The sequence below is a fragment of the Galendromus occidentalis genome, unplaced genomic scaffold (assembly GCF_000255335.2).
Source record: "Galendromus occidentalis unplaced genomic scaffold, Mocc_1.1 scf7180000075543, whole genome shotgun sequence".
NCBI classification, from domain to species: domain Eukaryota; kingdom Metazoa; phylum Arthropoda; class Arachnida; order Mesostigmata; family Phytoseiidae; genus Galendromus; species Galendromus occidentalis.
The window spans coordinates 175082-193224 of record NW_003803533.1 but is presented as its reverse complement, the minus strand read 5'-3'; the positions used below and the strand labels follow the sequence as shown (position 1 = coordinate 193224).

The 18143-nt window shown below is 50.1% G+C and overlaps 3 pseudogenes; 1 reads left to right on the top strand and 2 right to left on the bottom strand.

The window, feature by feature from the left end:
• Window positions 1–2951: 2951 nt before the first annotated feature.
• LOC100906530 (uncharacterized) lies at window positions 2952–10883 on the bottom strand (annotated as a pseudogene).
• Window positions 10884–11445: 562 nt separating this feature from the next.
• Window positions 11446–13136, bottom strand: LOC108863997 (uncharacterized; annotated as a pseudogene).
• Window positions 13137–13647: 511 nt separating this feature from the next.
• On the top strand, window positions 13648–16478 carry LOC114828127 (uncharacterized; annotated as a pseudogene).
• Window positions 16479–18143: the final 1665 nt, after the last annotated feature.

Below are 18143 nucleotides of genomic sequence, written 5' to 3'. Positions count from 1 at the left end.
GTACGTGGTGGGAACAAGAGGGCGCCGACCAAGAATTTGAAGAAGTGTTGAACCCGTCTACTTGAGACAAGACTGACCTCCAAGCCAGAATGGAATTTCACTATAACCTTCAAGCATTTTTATCTTGATTGGGAATGAATCATTTCGAGTTCAAAACATTAGTCAGTCGATATAAGCAGAACAACACCGGATGTATCTGACGTTTTCACGCCTAACGGTAGTGTCGAAGATACTACCTGCCGCTGGTTTTTTGATGCTAAGGAGCCGGACTTCTGTAGGGTCGGAAAACACATTCGGGAGGGAAAGCGTATGGGTAAGCAGCAGATGGTAATTCGTGTATTGGATTTGTCCGCTCCAGACGGTTCGTGGCGCAATGCATGTCGGCGGGTGTTGGGATATCTGATGGGCTTTGTCCATCTCTGGTTTTGAGCAGGAATTTTCGGAATGTTCAATCGTCGTCGGTTAGACGCATGTTTCGCCGAAGTTGGAACGCGTGAAAATGATGCCGCAGAACAGATTTTTTTTTCAGATGCCCGAGAACCTTCCCCCACAACGGGGAGTATTTGTCGGAAGTCTCCTCCGAGTATCCTCATTTTTCCTCCGAATGGTATCGAGTTCTGCATTATATCTTTCGGTAGTATGTCCACAGTCTCCAGCGATGTTTTTGGAGCTATTGGCGCGTCATCCCATACGAAGATGTCCGTGGCTCGCAAGACTCTTGCTTCTCTTAATTGACGCTTCATATTCGAAGATTGACTGTTATCTTGAACATTCAGACGGAAAGTTGAGGTAACAGTACCCCCCTCCAGTAGGAGGTTTGCTGCAATTCCCGTCCAAGCGACATTAATGACTTGGAATCCCACGGAGAACGCTAAATGAGAAAGCGTTGTGTAGAGGAAAGTTTCCCCGCTGCCTCCGGGGCCGTCGATGGAAAAGCACCGAGGCTGGCGGCTGCGAACAGCGATTAGCATTTCGTCGATCACTTCTCTTTGTTCGTCATTCAGCGAGTCGTATCTTTCACAGGCTTGATTTCGATGATAGTCGCGGTCTATCGTCAGAATGACAAACTCCAATTCTGGAATATCGAGTGGCAAGCGGCAAGGCTTCTCGATGATTCCTTGCTCAGTGAATTCACGCGCGATTCCATGATACGCTCTTGATTCTGCTACCTGCAGGATGATTCCAACGTGGAGGGAATCCTCCATGAGGGCATGCTTGAATTCGTGCCTTTGTAGAGGAATCGGCGGTTGCAAGTCAGCGAAAAACGATCAGAAGCACGAAAAAGCTCCGCAACTGCGCCGGCATGTGGAACGAAGAAGCGTCGTTCATTGTGGCCTGGAAAAAGCCGTCATCTCTGAGCAGGCCTGCTACTCGCGCGGCTTCCACGAACGAGGGATGTTGACAACCCTGGATGGTCCGAACGTCCTCGAAGGATGTGAATCCGCGTCTATAAAGTAACCAGCATGCGCCCTCTTGAAGAAATTGTGCTCTGTACGTACATCGGGACAGTTATAGGGGAACAAAAAGGTCGGAAAGAGGCAGAACGCGTACAAAAAAGAAATGCCTTATATCAGTAATCGACGATTTCTTCTAGTTCTTCATCTACATATGGATAAGCAAGATTTCTAAACTCGTAAAATTCACCAATGCTGATGGTTTGCTTGGCATCCATCATCAAAGAGCAATGTAGGGCGAGTATCCTTTTAAGATCCTCACGAAGATGGACGTTGACTAAAAATCGGATGTAACCCTCAAATTTGAAGTCGTGATGATCCTCGATGGAAAGGTCGGGTACCAAATAATGAGGTAACATGTTCTTGACTCGCTGGATCCCGAAACGAAGATTAGCTCTCGGGTGAAGACCTCACATTGGCGGGAACATCTTTTCTTGAGTAACACGTAATAAAGATGGATCTCAAAATCATCCATATCGAGTAAGGCAAGGATGTCCTATTCATTCAAGAGCATCGTTTTTTCTTTAGCGTTTTACCATAGCTGCATCGCTTTGGCGGGTTTCGTGTTTTCCGTGTTTGTGGGGAGAATGAGTCTGATAGCGAATAAGTGTGGAATGGCCTTCTTGTTAGGTAATAAGACCTATCTTAGAACCAAGTTCCGTTTCTGAAGAAGAAAATTCATAAAATATCTCATCGCTTGAGATTGGTATAAAAAGTCCATCCGGACGAACGACGAAGCCACCACCCATCACCATGGCATTCAAGCCGATGCACGAACAAACCGAGCACATCCCCGGAGTTGCCGATAGACACATCGCTATTAGGTTTTGGGGAAAAACTGGTGTGAAGATATCACCTATGCAGCTGAAGAATGTTGTTTCAAAGCATCCAGAGATAACAGCCGCGTTCAAAGTTAAAGTTGTGACAGAAGTGCGATCAGCAGGCGGAATCCTCAACCTGGGCTTCTGGAGGAAGGGAATGAGAAAGGCCCGTTTCTTGTACGCTTTACTTATCGACATAAGCAAAGTCAGAGGCGAAATCAACACGGATGCTGATTTGTGTCATCGATCTCTGGTCCGGCTGCTGGGCAAATGCGGGTCTTGCGCCATGTGCAGCCACATGTATTTGCTGCCGAGTCGAGCAGTCGTTGATACTGACTTGTCAGAGATAGAAGAAATCTCAGCAGAAGCCGCGCAAGCACTCGAGGAGGATTAAGAAATCTGCTGAATAAACAATTTCGAAATCTAAAACATAGAAAATCTTGGAATGGGGGATGATAGATGAGGAACTTGTATTAGGAATACAATGAATCGGGTGGCAGTGAGACATCTGTTTCCGTGGGAGGTTGTCAAATGGTCTCGTATGCGATCATGAAACCCACAACTGTGGGGACTTCGGAAATCAGTGAATCCTCTTCGAACCGATGGAAACGATTAAGATCAGAATAAGGAAGACATCGCTTATTTTATGTACCGGCATCGGACGTAGCCAAAATAATTATCGTAAGACTTCCTCGAACACAATGTTCTTCATTCGGTCCCCGGGGGCTGAGATGAAGAGACCTTCTCGGCTCCTCACTCGTGAAAGCGCTACGTATAGTTGGCCGTGACTGAAAATTGGGTCGGTTAGGTGGATTCCAACCCGTGTGAAAGATTGACCTTGGGATTTGTTTATGGTCATGCAGAAACTCAATCTGATGGGAAATTGTCGTCGTCGGAGCTTGAATGGTAGAGACTGGTGCGAGTAGTGACAATCGATCCGTGGAATGAGAACCGATATTCCTTTCGCGGACCGGTGGCGAAAGAACAAATCACGACTCGTCGGAGGATGTCGATCACGATGAGACGCGTTCCATTGCAGAGACCATTTGCACATCCAGGTACCTGAGAAGCATGACGATGCAGCCTCTTTTCAAGTTGAGCTCGATGAGGAGGTAGATTGGAAGGCGAGATTTTGTTAAGAAACTCTGTTGGAAAATTCAAGGCGTCACTTGGGTCTTCAATGATGGCCTCGTCTTCGCTGCGTAAAGTTTCGAGGGATCCATGAAGATTGTTCACAACGTAATCGTTGATTTTGGATGCTTCAGCGTTCTTTGGCGTGAGGATGGCGATTTCGGATAGATCCACGGTTTGAGGGCATAGGAAGGCGCTGCCGTAGATGGTATTAGCGAGATTGTCTTTGACGCGCATTTCTAACGGCACATCAATGACGCCGTTCATCTCGCCATCACCTATTTTGAGGAGCCATTCTCGGAAGGCAGCGTCATCCCCACTCAAGCGCATGTTCGCATGCAGTTGAAAGCTCCGGAACAGTGGCCAAAGAGGCGAGCACTTGAGGCAGGCTTCAACGATTTGGCCGCGGGTACCTTTCTCCACGACTGGGAGGATTTGTCTGAAATCGCCGCCGAGGAGCATGATTTTCCCTCCAAAAGGTGCGTCGTTCTGCATTATATCTCGTAGAAGTCGGTCAACAGTTTCCAAAGCAGTTTTCGGCGCCATGGGAGCCTCGTCCCATATGATGATATCAGTTGCTCGTAATTTGGCAGCTTCTTTGGACTGATTCTTCATGGATGAACTGCGACTGTTGTCTTGAACAATCAAACGGAAAGTCGAAGTGACCGTGCGACCGTCTGGGAGCAAGTTTGCGGCGATGCCCGTCCAAGCAACGTTGATAACTCTCAGACCTCTAGAAACGGCAAGGTGGAATATGGTCGTATACACGAACGTTTTCCCACTGCCACCGGGACCATCAATGAAATAGTAAGAGTGATCCTGGGGTTGGTCCGGAGCACGTAGAACTTCGTCAACTATATGCTTCTGTTCGAGATTTAGTTGCGCGTACATGAGCAATCCCATGGAGCGATGTTGGTCACAGTCGAGTTTCGGTAGCGATATCTTCGAAATCGGGGATATCAAGGGGAAGGAGCATGTGAAAATCGTGGCCGAGATCGGAAAGTCTTTGAGCGATGTCGTGGAAGGCTTTTGATTCGGCTACTGCGTCGGGATATCCAGCGTGCATGAAATCCTCCATGAAATCTAGCTTGAACTCGAGCCACAGATGCTCGGGGACGGGAGGTTTCAGATCACCGAACACAATCAGAGCGACGAAGAAGCTTCGGAATTGGCTCGGCATACGTAAGACTGATGCTTCAAGTAAGGCGTCGCGGAAATATCCGTCATCCTTTAGGAATCCTGCGGCCCTAGCGGCCTCAACGAAATTGGGGTATGTGTTTGAGTCGACCGTGCGAACGTCTTCGAAGGATGTGAAACCTTTGCCGTGAAGTAGTAAAAGGCGTAAGGCATAGCGCTCGTGATCATGGGGACTCACAAAGTACATGCGTCCTATGCTTCTATTGCCGCCGCGTTGTCGCTCATGCCATCGCTTCTTGAATGTGTATTTTTCCGGCATTTCATGGTAGCGGAGTTTCCTGGAATCTGTCATGTCTTCAGGAAATGAACCCGAACGGAGTTCAACATCGCAGCACCTTTGATTCATATCAAAGAAAGCAGTGAGCGTTGAGAAACGATGCTCGGCGGCTTGCAGTGCACTGTCTTCGGAGCCTTCTTGGAAGCAAACGGTTTCAAAGCCAGGGAGATGGACTTGGAGTCGAATCACGGTGTCACTGCGATCGGTCATGTTGAAGCCAAAAATCCTGTATGCTGCTTCTGGGGCGCATACGTATCGAGTGTCCCAATAAGAGTTGATCTCGTCACGATCTTGTGGGTCGGGGGAGTCAGGCTCTTGATGAATCCGGAGTCTGGCCCTATCGGCTCCCTTGTAAACATATTTATACAAATATTTTACAGCGTGGATGAGAGCGCAGACCTCAACGTTGATATGAGCGTTAAAAAGCAAAGTCAGATAGGGACAATAAGGAACCACCGACCGATTGTCAACATCAAGACCCCGGCAAGTTATGGTTCGCCCATCTTCACGACGACGATACTCGGGGTAACCGTCTCCAGAGAGTGAAGTTTCGCTCCGAAAAGATTTTGGGTAGCGTTTTGAACAGTGACCCTGTTTCATGCATGGAGAGTTGGGGTCGTAAACTCCGCAGGGACGATGTATCATTGATTTGGAGACGATCATGTGGAGAGAAGACTCCGATACGGGATCGGGTAGCTCGGCGCTGATGATACAGTCGACATCGGCAGCTGTGGTTATCTTCGATTCGGCCTTCAGAGTGAGAAGCATGTGCATATAAGGTAGACCTCGCTTCTGAAATTCGATGACGTGGATGTAGGCGGCCACCTCCCCGAGCACTTGCTTCTTGAGGACTTCATTGCAGAATGCTTTGACCTTCAAATGAAATATGCGCGCTACCAAGTCTGGTCGGTCGGATGCAGTCTGGCCTGTTTCGAGATGAGTAGTTATCTCTGGCCAAGAGGGATTGCAGGTGAAGGTGATGAATAAGTCTGGTTTTCCTTACTTCGATACAATGCTCATTGCGTCTTGATATTGAGCTATCATATATCTGGGACCTCCAGAGAAAGTGGTTGCAAGGATGACTTGCCGACCCGGTGGTCCCGCATCATTGTCGCTCAACATGTGATCTTGAAGTCCACGAACAGTGTCGAGTCTTAGTAGTTGTTGATTGCGGCGGATGAAGTTAAGTCTGTTCATCTCAATCTTCAGCCAACTGTCTACGATGAACTGTTGGCTTAGTTTGCCAGCGTGGTGGAGAGGATTGAATTGGTGGTCTCGAGCGAAAAGCAAAAATGAGTAATACTCTTTTTGGGTAATTCTAGTTCGACGGTCTGATGTTGGGTTCAGACGTTCCAATTTCGGGTGCCAACCCTCCCCGCCATTCGGAAACAAAAGCGGATAAGTTAGTGGATCACAAAAGCTGATGCAGATAGCTTAGAGTTTTCAGTGTTCCACTGTTCTCGTGCACCACTAAGAGCCGCTCTCCAGGAATGTTGTCGTCGTCCCCCACGTATACGATCGCAACTTCATTAGCGGTCGCAGCGTTGTACCGACGCTGGTCGTCCGCAGAATCTTGGTCGAAAACCATCCTCACCGGTCTCGGGAGACGGCCGTCGTTTCGCGCTCGTTGACCTTCATCATCAGCTACCTGAGCCATGAGTTTGAAAGACTTCACATATGGATTGTTCTCGTTCAGGATATTGTGGAGAGTGTGGAATATAGACTGCTGGCAGCTGCGGTTGACGGGGCGGGCAGTCAATTCTCTCGCAGCCTCCTCGGTGTCCATTATGAGGACTTGTGCGCAGTGAGGCACCTGGCCTTCCTGCGGACGAAGTCCCCCGATACGTGTGGTACACTTGTCCGTGTACACGGAAACAATAGGGGCCGCTCCCTCGAGGGGGTTCAATTTTCGCCACCCTTGAAGCCATAGCCAAACCACTATTATAATTCCTTATGTTTTGCCTGAAGCTGTGCGATGTGGAGCTCTGATCTGTGTAGAGATCGATCAAGGCTTGACGGAAAAGAATGGAAGGTTTGTAGTTTCACTCTGTTGGCGGCGCAACACATTTGGTAAGCCGTTTGGCCCGCTTTTGTTTTTTCATCACTGAAGTGGATAGCCTGACATCCCTGGCAGATGTTATCCATGGTGCCGAGAGTGTGAGGGGCCGAGGGCCGGTGCTCGATGCATCGAGCGATCCCGGTCGTCGTCCGACGGCGTTCTGCGGTGCGATGTGCGTGCGCCCGGCGGTGCTGTGCCGCGTTGGTGGCGCGCGAAATCTCGGCTGCCAGTGCACTTTGTTGTGCTCTCGCTGTTCTTCGACGCGCACCGTTCACGGAGAGCTCACTCGAGGTGTCGGAGTCGCTGCAAATCTCTCGTGCCGCTGTTGAGGGTATCTGTGAATCGGCAGGGATATCCCCTGTGTGCCTTGTTCGGGTGACCCTTGGTGCTCCGCCATCGGAAGAGCACTGCTGTTCGACTTGCACCTGTCTCACGGTGGCTTTAGCTTGCCTACGCCGTAAAGCATCCAGAGTTTGAGCTGCTACAGCTTGCTCCTGAGTCAATTGCTCTCTATTACGGCGCACTCGCTGCCTTGCTTGAGCTAGTCGTTGTCGACCGCTCCTTGAGGCGAACGACGCGGCGTTTCGTACCGGAGGCATGGAAACGGATGGTGCTTGATTGATGTCAAACGGAAAGACTGTGGAAGTCTACGCGCGTAGATTGCTACTCAATGTAGAATACGGCAGAAATGTGAGCGCGAAGCATGCGAATGTGATGAAAGAGGATCTGCTTCGTAGAATACGGCAGAAATGTTAGCGCAAAGCATGCGAATGTGATGAGTAAGTATCTGCTTCTTCGAGCTATTAGTCATCGAATGCAGGATCGTGAGGAGCTCGAGACATTAGGAGTTTGGGAATTTTATTTTAGTGTCTCTTCGTTTCCTGAGTAGTAACGAAAAGTCTTCTCCGGACGGTTTTCGGAGAGATTGAACCCTTAGGAGGCCACATCGGTCTGAACTGAGTTATCTATCAACTTCAGCGTCTTTAAGTACGGCGGCAGAAGTGCGAACAGACAGCTTCCCAAAACGAAATCCATCTCCTGACGGACGGAGATTAGCCTTTTATATATAGGGGGAGGGGGGATAGGAGGCGCAGAGCGAAGCGCTCGTGATCTTGAGGGCTGACGAAGTACGTGCTGCTAATGGTTCGTGAACCCGCACTTTTACGCTCTCGCCAGCGCTGTTGGCTGAAGAGAAATTTTTCAGGCATTTCGTGATACCTTAGAACTTGTGAATCGATTAAATCATCTGGGAGACGGCCATGCTCGCTCTCGAGGTCTCGGCACCATTTGTTGTAGGAAAAAAATGCCGTCAAGATTGAGAAACGAGTCGACGCTTCTCGAAGCGCTAAGTCTTCGTCTTTTCGAGTCCCGCTCAAATGAAAAGTATATCCTTTCTTGAGTATGGGCATGCCGGATAGCGGCTGGAATCTCTGCTGCATATTGAGGTCCTCTACGGTACTCAGGTGCTCCGAACCTTCCTTGGCCCACTCAGAAACAGTGAGATCTCCCTCGTCGGACGTCTCCAGTGTTGCGACAGGAGCCATTGCGTCGTTGGTCACTTTCACGACAGGGAAATCATCCAATCGAGCGATCGAGGTACTCCTCGTTGACGCTGGTCATCTGCGCGTCGGACTTACTTCTGAGGAGCGAGTTCGGTCTCCCCAACGGCTTCAACCGTTCACACGCAGGGGAAGCATCCAGGGTGTTCGTGACGCTTGACTCACTGGTTCCGTCTTCCATCTTGTCGTCTCTTGCACATGCTGCAGATGATTGGAATAGAATCGATCAGCGACACGATTTCATGTTATTGATATAATTTCGTCTACTTGAGTCGTTCGGACTCGCCCGAAGAACAGGAAAGGGGATCGGACCGAGGTCGGGAATAAATCATACTAACTGTGTTTCCGATCTGAAGATTCGCTCTGGATGTCTTTGATCTGGTCACAGCTAGCTCTTGGGGGAACTCGCGGATTCGATCTGTGAGAATCTTTAGATTCCTTCGACTCGTTGCTGAAGCGGGAAAGATTTTCCTTGGGGTCACTATCTTCCCTTGGGTCTCAGCTGAGCTCCGCTTCGATTTCGGCTGAGCTCGACTCCGAATCGAGATTCGATCCAATTGAAGCTCCGGAAGCTCTAGACTTCCAGGAGGAAGTGCTCACATATTCTACTATCCTCTTCATGACTTCGTTCCCGTGCTATTTTTCAGAGTGGGAGAAGAACAGAAGGTCCTGCGAGAATCTCCCACGGTGAACTCACCCCAGCTAGGGAAGCGCTGAAAGCGGCTCCAGGACTCGAGCCATCGTCTGGCGGGGATTGTAGATCGGACGGAGTTAGAAGCGCTCCCGCAAAACCAGCTCGTTCTGGAGCTGAAGCGCCTTCAGCCGAGAACCCGGTCAATGAAAAAACCTCACGGATGCCATGTTCTCCCCAGAGCTCGCCATCAGACTTTTGAGGAGCGATTTCCTCATTCACAACGATCGCAGGAACCTCCTGCGGGCTCTGTGAATAGGGAGTTTCCATTTCGGCGCAGCTCTCGAGACATCGGTCGAAATCGTAGTTGTGACTGGAAATCGGAGGAGGAGAACGTTTTCACTTGAGTCGAACGCACGGATGATGGGAACGGAGTGCTGGCGCTCGCAGTGCAACAATGCGTGAGTCACGCGTAATCGGCTTGGAATAAAACTGACTGCGAGAATTTAATCTCGAAAAATTCCACGGACACTTGGAGCTTCGAGGAATATGCAGTGATTTAATCGAGTCGGATAGCTCAGCGGAGAGTCCTCGAGGCAAACGCACTTCCGAAACTTGTCTCTCCTTTCTCGCTGCTTCTTCTGTACCGTTCCCACAAGACTAAGTCGTGAGATTATCCGTTTTCCTCAGAGAGAACGCCAGCTGCATGGGCACTCCATAATCTGAAATGTGTCGACGTCTGTCAAGTCTCCCGTGAGTTTTCAGAGCAGAGCTTTTTCAGCTCGCTTCCTGGCGAAGCATTTTTTGAGTGCACGTCCTGGAACATCCGGACGATTCTCATCCGGAGGGAAAATAAACGAGCAGAAAAACAGCCGAATTCGGTTCTTGACTTCCCCTAATGACTCCAACAGGAGATTCCGAGTCCTTAATCACGTCCCCATCGCGATGATAAGACTAGCGACGTCTCGAGCTAAACCACGGACCAGCTCACAGACGCGAATCGATCCATTCGGAAAAAAACTAGGACGCCGGAACTCACCGATCACCGTCTTGGATTCCCGGGAAGTCCATGAAATCGACAAGCGGGAAGCGATGACAGGGAGCGTCGTGTTTATCGCCGTCGATGCGGTGCCTTAACCCACGTTATGGCCACCGCGGTAACGCAGAAGACCAATAAAACAACGGCCACAGTTCCCGAAGCGGTTTCGAATTCGGAATTTTTATCGTACTCCTCGATGAACACACCCACCGAGATGAAGAATATCGCAAGGCCCACCACAGGACAGCAAACGCCTATTTGGTAACAGGTTTCGAGGTCCCTAAGTTTTTCGGGCTGAACCGCACAGCCAAGGTTTTACGTCCCGGGTACTCTTATTCACATTGCTTCCGAGGACGGATCCATAGAGCAAATGTACCCAGAAGGATCAAGGCCGAGTACCTGCGTTTCCGTAAGGAATATTCCTCCGGCAGCAGGGATCGAACCCACACCGCCTCCCGCGCGAGCGGCGTCGTTGCGGCATTTCACGAAGTCAAACGCACGTTTGCACGAGTAGTGACAAACGCGCTGACCACTCGACCACCCGTCGGTCTGATGGAGAAGGCGCGGAAGTCGAAGCTGACTTCATACTTTGGTGTCCAAATTTAAAATCGCCCTCCGTCTCGACGCTTACACCATCCCACGGAACGTCGACGATGCGGTGAGTCGCAGCTACCTTGCTGTATTCTTTTTTGAAGCAACGCAGCCAAACTTCCATTGTGCAGTCGCGACCGAAGGCCATGAGCTCGGCCCTTGCATAGAGTGGACCTTCTCCGAGGCTTGACAGGAGATGATCCTTTTCGCAATCGGCAAACTCCCCGTCGCAGCATCGGATGAGGAGATGAGACTCCGGAATGAAGAGAAAGGAGAATCAAGTTTCGATATCTCAAATATGTGTATCCCCCCTATACATATATGAGAGGCTTATCTCCGTCCGTTCGGGAGCTGTATTTTCGAGGAACACGTTATGGAAACCTGCCTGCTCGCACTTCTTCCACCGTATTCGAAGTATCTGAACTTGATAAGTGAGTCAGCTCACACCGATGTGGCCTCTTTGGGGCTCAATTTTCCCAAAAACTCTCTGAGCAAAGCTATACGTTATTCCTCACAGAGTATCAGTCTGTAAGAAACACAGAAAATAAAGCATGAATCTTCTAATGGGCGCCCTCGTAGTAATCGGCAGAGTAAGCGCTCACACGATGAAAACGAACGAGAATGAAACCGTCAGTACCGGAGTTTCAACGCAGCGAAGGATATATTTTCGCATACCTTTCTCGCCACTAGGGATTTTTCGGCCGCGGGACATTTGGCCGCGGCGACAAGCCATCTTCTTCGTTTCCTTCTTGAAACCGTACACTCTCAAAGCCAGGTAAATGAACTTGTAATCTTATCACGCAGTCACTTCGATCGCTCGTTGCGGATCCGAAAATTCTATGAGCTGCTTCTGGCGCGCATACGTAACGCGTGTTTCAATAGCAATCGATCTCATCGAGATGCTATTCTCCGGGTGAAGTGCTCAAGTGGATCCTGGCGCGATCCGGACCTTTATAAACGTACAAATAAAGATACATACTTCTCGGCGTGGATGAGCGCACAAAGCTCAATGTCGATGTGTGCATTGATGAGCGAAATAAATACGGGCGATACGGCACGATGAAGCGGTTGTCCAATCGTGAGCCTCGGGAATGAACGGAGCGTCCGTCTCCGCGACGACGATATTCCGGGAAGCCATTGAAGGTGAGTGAGGTTTCGCTTCGGAACCCTTTAGGGTAACCTCTCGAACAGTGTCCTTTAATCATGCAAGGCGCGTCCGGATTTCGGTCGCCGCATGGTCGGTGAATCATGCCTTTAGATACGATGCTGAGGAGCGGCGCGTCGGTTATTGGATCCGGAAGTTCCGCAGGAATCAAGGAGTCAACTTCTGAATGTGTTCGTAATTTAGAGGCAGCTCTCAAGGTTAGGACCGTATGCATATGCGGTAGACCTCTATTCTGAAACTCAATAACGTAGATATACGCCGCAACCTAGCCTAGGTCCTGACGTTTCAGTATTTATTCGCAAAATGCCTTGACTTTCAAGTGGAACACGCGCGCTACCAAGTCCGGTCGATCAGCTGCAGTTTGGCCGGGGTTCAGATATTCCACGATCTCCGGCCACGCAGGGTTGCATGTTAAGGTCAAGAATAGGTCAGGTTTGCCGTATTTGGACACGATGCTCATCGAATCCTGATGATGAGCGATCATGTATCTGGGACCCACAACAAAGGAAGCAGCCAGAACTACCCTACGACCGGGTAGTCCAGGAATGTTGTTGTCGCTCAGCATTTAGTCCTGTGGGCCGTGGACAGTGCCGAGTCTCGACTGTGTCTGGTTTTGACGAATGTAGTTCACGCGGCTCATTTCAATTTTCAGCCAACTGTCCACCATAAATTATTGCTGTAGCAGTTTGCCCGCATAGTGCAGAGGATTGAAGCGATTGTGGCGAGTGAAAAGCAGATAGCTGTAGAATTCCTTCTGAGTGACTCTTGCGCGGCTATTGAAGATAGGGTTGTGACGTTCTAACTGTGGATGCCAACCGTCGCCCCCTAAGGGGAAGAGCAGGGGATAGGTCAAAGGATCACAGAGTTTGTCCAGGTAGCTGATCATACGGAGATTCCCTGTAGTCTCATGAACAACTAAGTGTAAGAGATGCTCGCCCGGGATATTATCGTCGTCCCCAACGTATACCACGGCAACTTCATTCGGAGTGGCAGCATTGTATCGCCCTCGATCGTCGTGAGGATTTTGATCGAACACCATACGAACGGGGCTAGTACGGCGACCTTATGTTTGTGCTCGGTGAGCTTCTTCATCAGAAACTTGGGCCATGAATCGAGAAGCTTCCACGTAAGGATTGCATTCTGCTAATACCGTATGTAGCGTCGCGAAGAGGTTTTGCTGGCAATTCCTATTGATACCGTGCCCGTATCCATGATGAGCACTTGAGCGATTTGCGGTGGTTCCAGACATCGCCTAATTGCCAAGCCCGTCGGTGCTGGGCAGCGTTGACACTCCCATCGATTGCGATTTCTGCTGGCGTTCTCGTCGCTCGTGCTCGTCTTGTTGAGTTCGCGGAGCGTGCCTCTGCGGTTTGTTTTGGCGTTCGATTGGCTCGAGCTCGTCGCTGTTGAGAAACATTAGCTTCACGAGCGGCTTGTATTTCTTCGGCGGGGCGATTTTCTCTATAACTTCGAATTCTCCCGCGTTCTAGCTGTCGCCGTCGTTGGCGGCGCATGCAGCCGCGGAACGCGCGGCACGATCGCGTCCGAATCCCCGCGTCCGCGCAGCTCCGCAGGAACTTATAGTTCAGTCAGATGACTTCGTCGGGCGCTTGGCTCACAGACGCAGCCTGTGAGGAGAAGCAAGGAAAATCAACGCTTGCGGCAGTCAGTGGACGCGGTCGCGCTCTGCAACCGTTATTGCGAGCCATTCACCTTGGGAGCTATGGGAGAAGTATGCATTGATTGCGGAGCTACTCATTTTCAAGCGGAGGTAAAATCCAATCATAGGGGTCAGTTCGTAGATTGCTGTGATCTGGGAAGTGTTCGACTTCTGCTGTTCGAGAACTTCCCCTCATACCTGAAAGAGCTCTTCTCTATCAACAACGCGGCTCCTGCCGAAAACCGATCGCGCCAGCGTAACTTCCATGACAACATCCGTTTCAACTCTGCCTTAGCCATGGCGTTTACTTCGGCGCAAATAGCGCAGCCCACTGGGCGTGGACCATACTGCTTCAGGATCCACGATCAGATGTATCATCGTATCCTTGCATCCTCCAGATGGCGCCGGACGGCAGTTCGGTCAAATACATATACTGGAAACGGGACGAGCAACATCCCATCGCTCACAGCAGCTCCCCAACAGAACTTCCGACGAAACCCCTAATGGCTTCCTTGAGCTCTTTGATAGCAGATCTCAACCCCTTTGCACGAGCTTTCAAGATGATGAGCGAAATCGAAAAGAGATTAGCGACTGAAACCCAACGGCCCGCGCCGCATCTGAAAATGGTTTTCGAGGAAACTACGCTCAATTGTATCGCTGCTCGACCCTACGACTTGCCCACAGCGAACGAGGTCGCCGTCGTTCACGTTGCCGACGATGATGACGAGCCCTCCATGCATACCTTGACGGTCATCGGAGGTAAACTGCCTCAACAAGTCGTAGTCGACGCCGATGTCAGAAGAAATCGAGAATAACCGACTGATCGACCATGGAACTCATCGAAAAGAACCGCGCTTATAGATACATATGGCGCTCTCCGCGATTATCCCCTCTCCGCCGACCACGACGGCCCTCCCGGCAGACGCATCGTCCTTCCATCATCGTTCATTGGAAGTCCCCGGAACATGCAGCAGAAGTACCAAGATTCCATGGCCATAGTTACTCGCTCCGGTAAGCAAGATATCTTTCTCTCGATTACGTGCAACCAAAATGGAGAGAAATTCAAGATCATTTCCTCCCTGGCCAAGTGCCAGCTGATCGACCGGACTCGGTATTCGGGTCTTTCATCTGAAATTGAATGAATTATGCGATGATCTCTTCAAGCGACGCGTCCTCGGCAAGGTCCTGGCATGGGTTAATGTCATTGAGTTTCAGAAGCGAGGCCTACCCCACTGCCACGTGCTGCTCATCCTTGGTTCGGACCTCAAACCCATGACGGCCGATGATGTAGACGATTTTTGGTCCGCGGAATTCCCTGACCCGGGCGCAGAACCCATCTTACATGAAAGCATCCCATCTTACATGCTCCAGAAATACAATTGTCACATGAACATCGAGATATGTAAATGGATCTCGGCTGTCAAGTATCTCTACAAATACGTATACAAAGAACCTGATAAGGCGAGACTAATCTTGACCGATGATTCCGACGTCGATGAAATCAAACAATTCTTGGACACCCGTTACGTCTGCTCACCCCAAGCAATGCACAGAATATATGGATATAACTTACAAGAGAAGTCCCATGGCATATATCGTTTAGCCGTGCATCTTCCGGACACGCAAAGCGTCATTTGCCGGGCAGGTAACGAGCACGACGCTCTCCAAAACGCCGATCAACGAGCTACCACGCTCACGGCTTTCTCCAAAATCAATGCTTCGTCTGCCCAAAACGCCCAACCACTCCAACCCGACGATCCACGTCTATTTCACTATCCTGATTTCCCTCAACATTTTGTGTATTCTTCGAGGAGAGGCTGGACCCCACGACAGGCAATTCACAAGCCCCTCATCGGAAGAATGTTCACCGTTTCCCCGACCGACTCGAAACGCTTTGCTTTATGTCTCCTCCTCCTGCACTGCGAAGGCCCCGCGAATTTCGAAGACCTGCGAACGATCAACGGGATCTGCTATCCGAACGTTACTGCCGCTGCTAAAGCTGCTGGACTGCTCGAAGACGATCAGGTTTACCCGAACAGTTCATCTGAAGCTGGAACATATGGATCAATAAAACCATGAACCATGAAGCATGAACTTTTCGCTTACCTATGGCTCTACGATCTTTCTTCGCAAGTCTGCTACGCTTCTGCTCTGTTAACGATCCTTCCGCTCTATGGGAATAATTCAAGCGATCACTCTCTGAAGACTACCTGCGTCGAGGATTCTGTGCTGAAGACGCGGCTGCTCTAGCACACTCCAATATCAATGACCTTCTCAAAAGGCATGGACAAACACTAAGAGATTACATCGATCCGCCATCTGTAATTTTGCCCGATGTAGAAGAGCAACCGATCGATTTCGCAACATGCGCCCTCGACGGAGCCGCTCCATACGGTATCCTAAACTCGAATCAGAAAATCGTCGTAGACGACGCCTCACACACCCTGCAAGACGCTACATCCAAAAGACTCTCCTTTATTGACGGTCCAGGAGGGTCAGGCAAAACATATACCTATACGACCTCAAACAACGTCTTGATCGGTCATCGAAAAAATGTCGTCTGTGTCGCATGGACAGGGATAGCAGGTAACCTCCTCCCCCAAGGACGAACGGCCTGTCCTACATTCGAATTGGTCATCAGCAATGCTAATCGATCCTCATCTTTGAAACGGCAGGATAACTCCCATCTCATCCAATGCGACGTTATCATCGGAGACGAGGTTTCCATAGTCTCGAGTGATGCCCTAGAAACAGTCGATAATTCACTACGGGGCGTAATGCAGACCGACATAACATTCGGAGGCAAACTCATCGTAGTTGGTGGCGACTTCAGACAATCATTACCCATTGTTCAGCGAGGGGGCAGAGCAGAAATCCTCCAAGCTTGCGTCTAGACATCGCCTTCATGGTGCCTATTCCGAACACGTCAACTCATAACGAACGTGAGGGCCTTATCCGGCGGTGCTCCCAACTTCATACTGCGGCGATAGAGTCCCAACTTCGGTAGAAGTGTTCCTTTGCAGGATCATCGACGTAGATTCTCTTGAGGGCCTCGTCGTTCATGAAATCGACATGGGAATTCTTCGAAGCCAAGATGGTCGTGTCACAAAGAAAGTCAATGTTTGAGAAGTCGATCCGATCGCCGAAGATTGTCTGAGTTGAGTTAGCAGCACCTAGGAGGCTCGTGGGGAAGGTGACCATGTCGTCCTCGTCGTTGGCACTTCTCCTTCACGCCCATTTCCCCACTTCCGTACTCTCCCGTCCCCCAAGCTGAGCAGAAAGTTTTGCCGGTGACTGCAACGAACTAACGAGCAATATCCCATTCTTGGACACCCGAAACTTGGACATCGACGACGGCCCATGCAACGGCACACGATTATGTGTCGATTCCTTTGGAATTCATACCGTCATGTGTTTGTTCACAACTGGGCACAGGAAGGTGTCAAGAGTTTTGATTCCCCGACTCAATCTCTATTGGGATGGGTCACCATCCAGGCTGAATCGTCAACCGCTCCCACTCCGGGTGGCTTTCGTTAGGGCGATGAAGCCAAGGCCAGACATTCACCCAAGTGGGCCTTTTACCACCACAGGATGTATTCGCACATGGTCAGCTATACACGGCGCTCTCACGAGTCATGAATCCTCAGACTACACGTATTGCTCGAGCGACCTCAGAAGTGCGCAATATCGTACACAAGGAGCTCTTCCCTTAGAAGTAACTAAGGAATTCTAAATATACCACTGCATGTTTCCGTCAGGAAATGAGAGTTTCATTCTCGGAATGAAATATCGAGTCCGTTGATGATTCTTTCAACCTCCTCGACGGCCTTATGGAGCCTCAATCTGTCCTGGATTCGCGACATATTATTGCAATATTCACATTCCCCCAACATTCGCGGCAGAGACTTATGGAAATGTTCTTGGTCGAGCGATCCTTCGATTTCAGCGAGGTCGACAGCCAACAAAATCAGCTTGCTGCATTTCTTGGTGTGCGCCTTCTTCAGGGAAACGTGCATCGCGGGCTTCGACGTACCGGATCGTTTTCCCCTGCACAAACATTTTCTCACTGCTTTTATGCAATCCATCACGGTCGGTCTACTCGGCCGCCATCCGCCATCCGCGGATGACTCTTGACAAGGAATGCATATTTCTTCATTCTTGAAACCGAAACACACTACAGTAAAAGCTCCTTACAACGACCCCCATTACAACGAATTTCTCGGTACAACGAACAAGGAATTTCTCCTCTTCTGGCCAGCTCGCCATAGGGATAGTGTTGAGCGGCATTCGTTACAGCGAAACTCGGTACAACGAACCAGTTTCGTCGGTCCCTTCGTGTTCGTAGTACCGAGCTTTTACTATAATTACTTTCCCTCATTCCCTTGCAGTCGTGAGTGTTCTGTCCACCGTCCATATACCGACCCATTTCCCTCCTAGGTACATGATGAGCTGCGACTATCGAATCGAAGTATCACGCTCGCCCCTCCGCGGCAACGCGAGAAAGTTACTCGCTTTCCTACTTGATTGGAAGCACGGCAATGCGAAAGTCCTCACCAGAG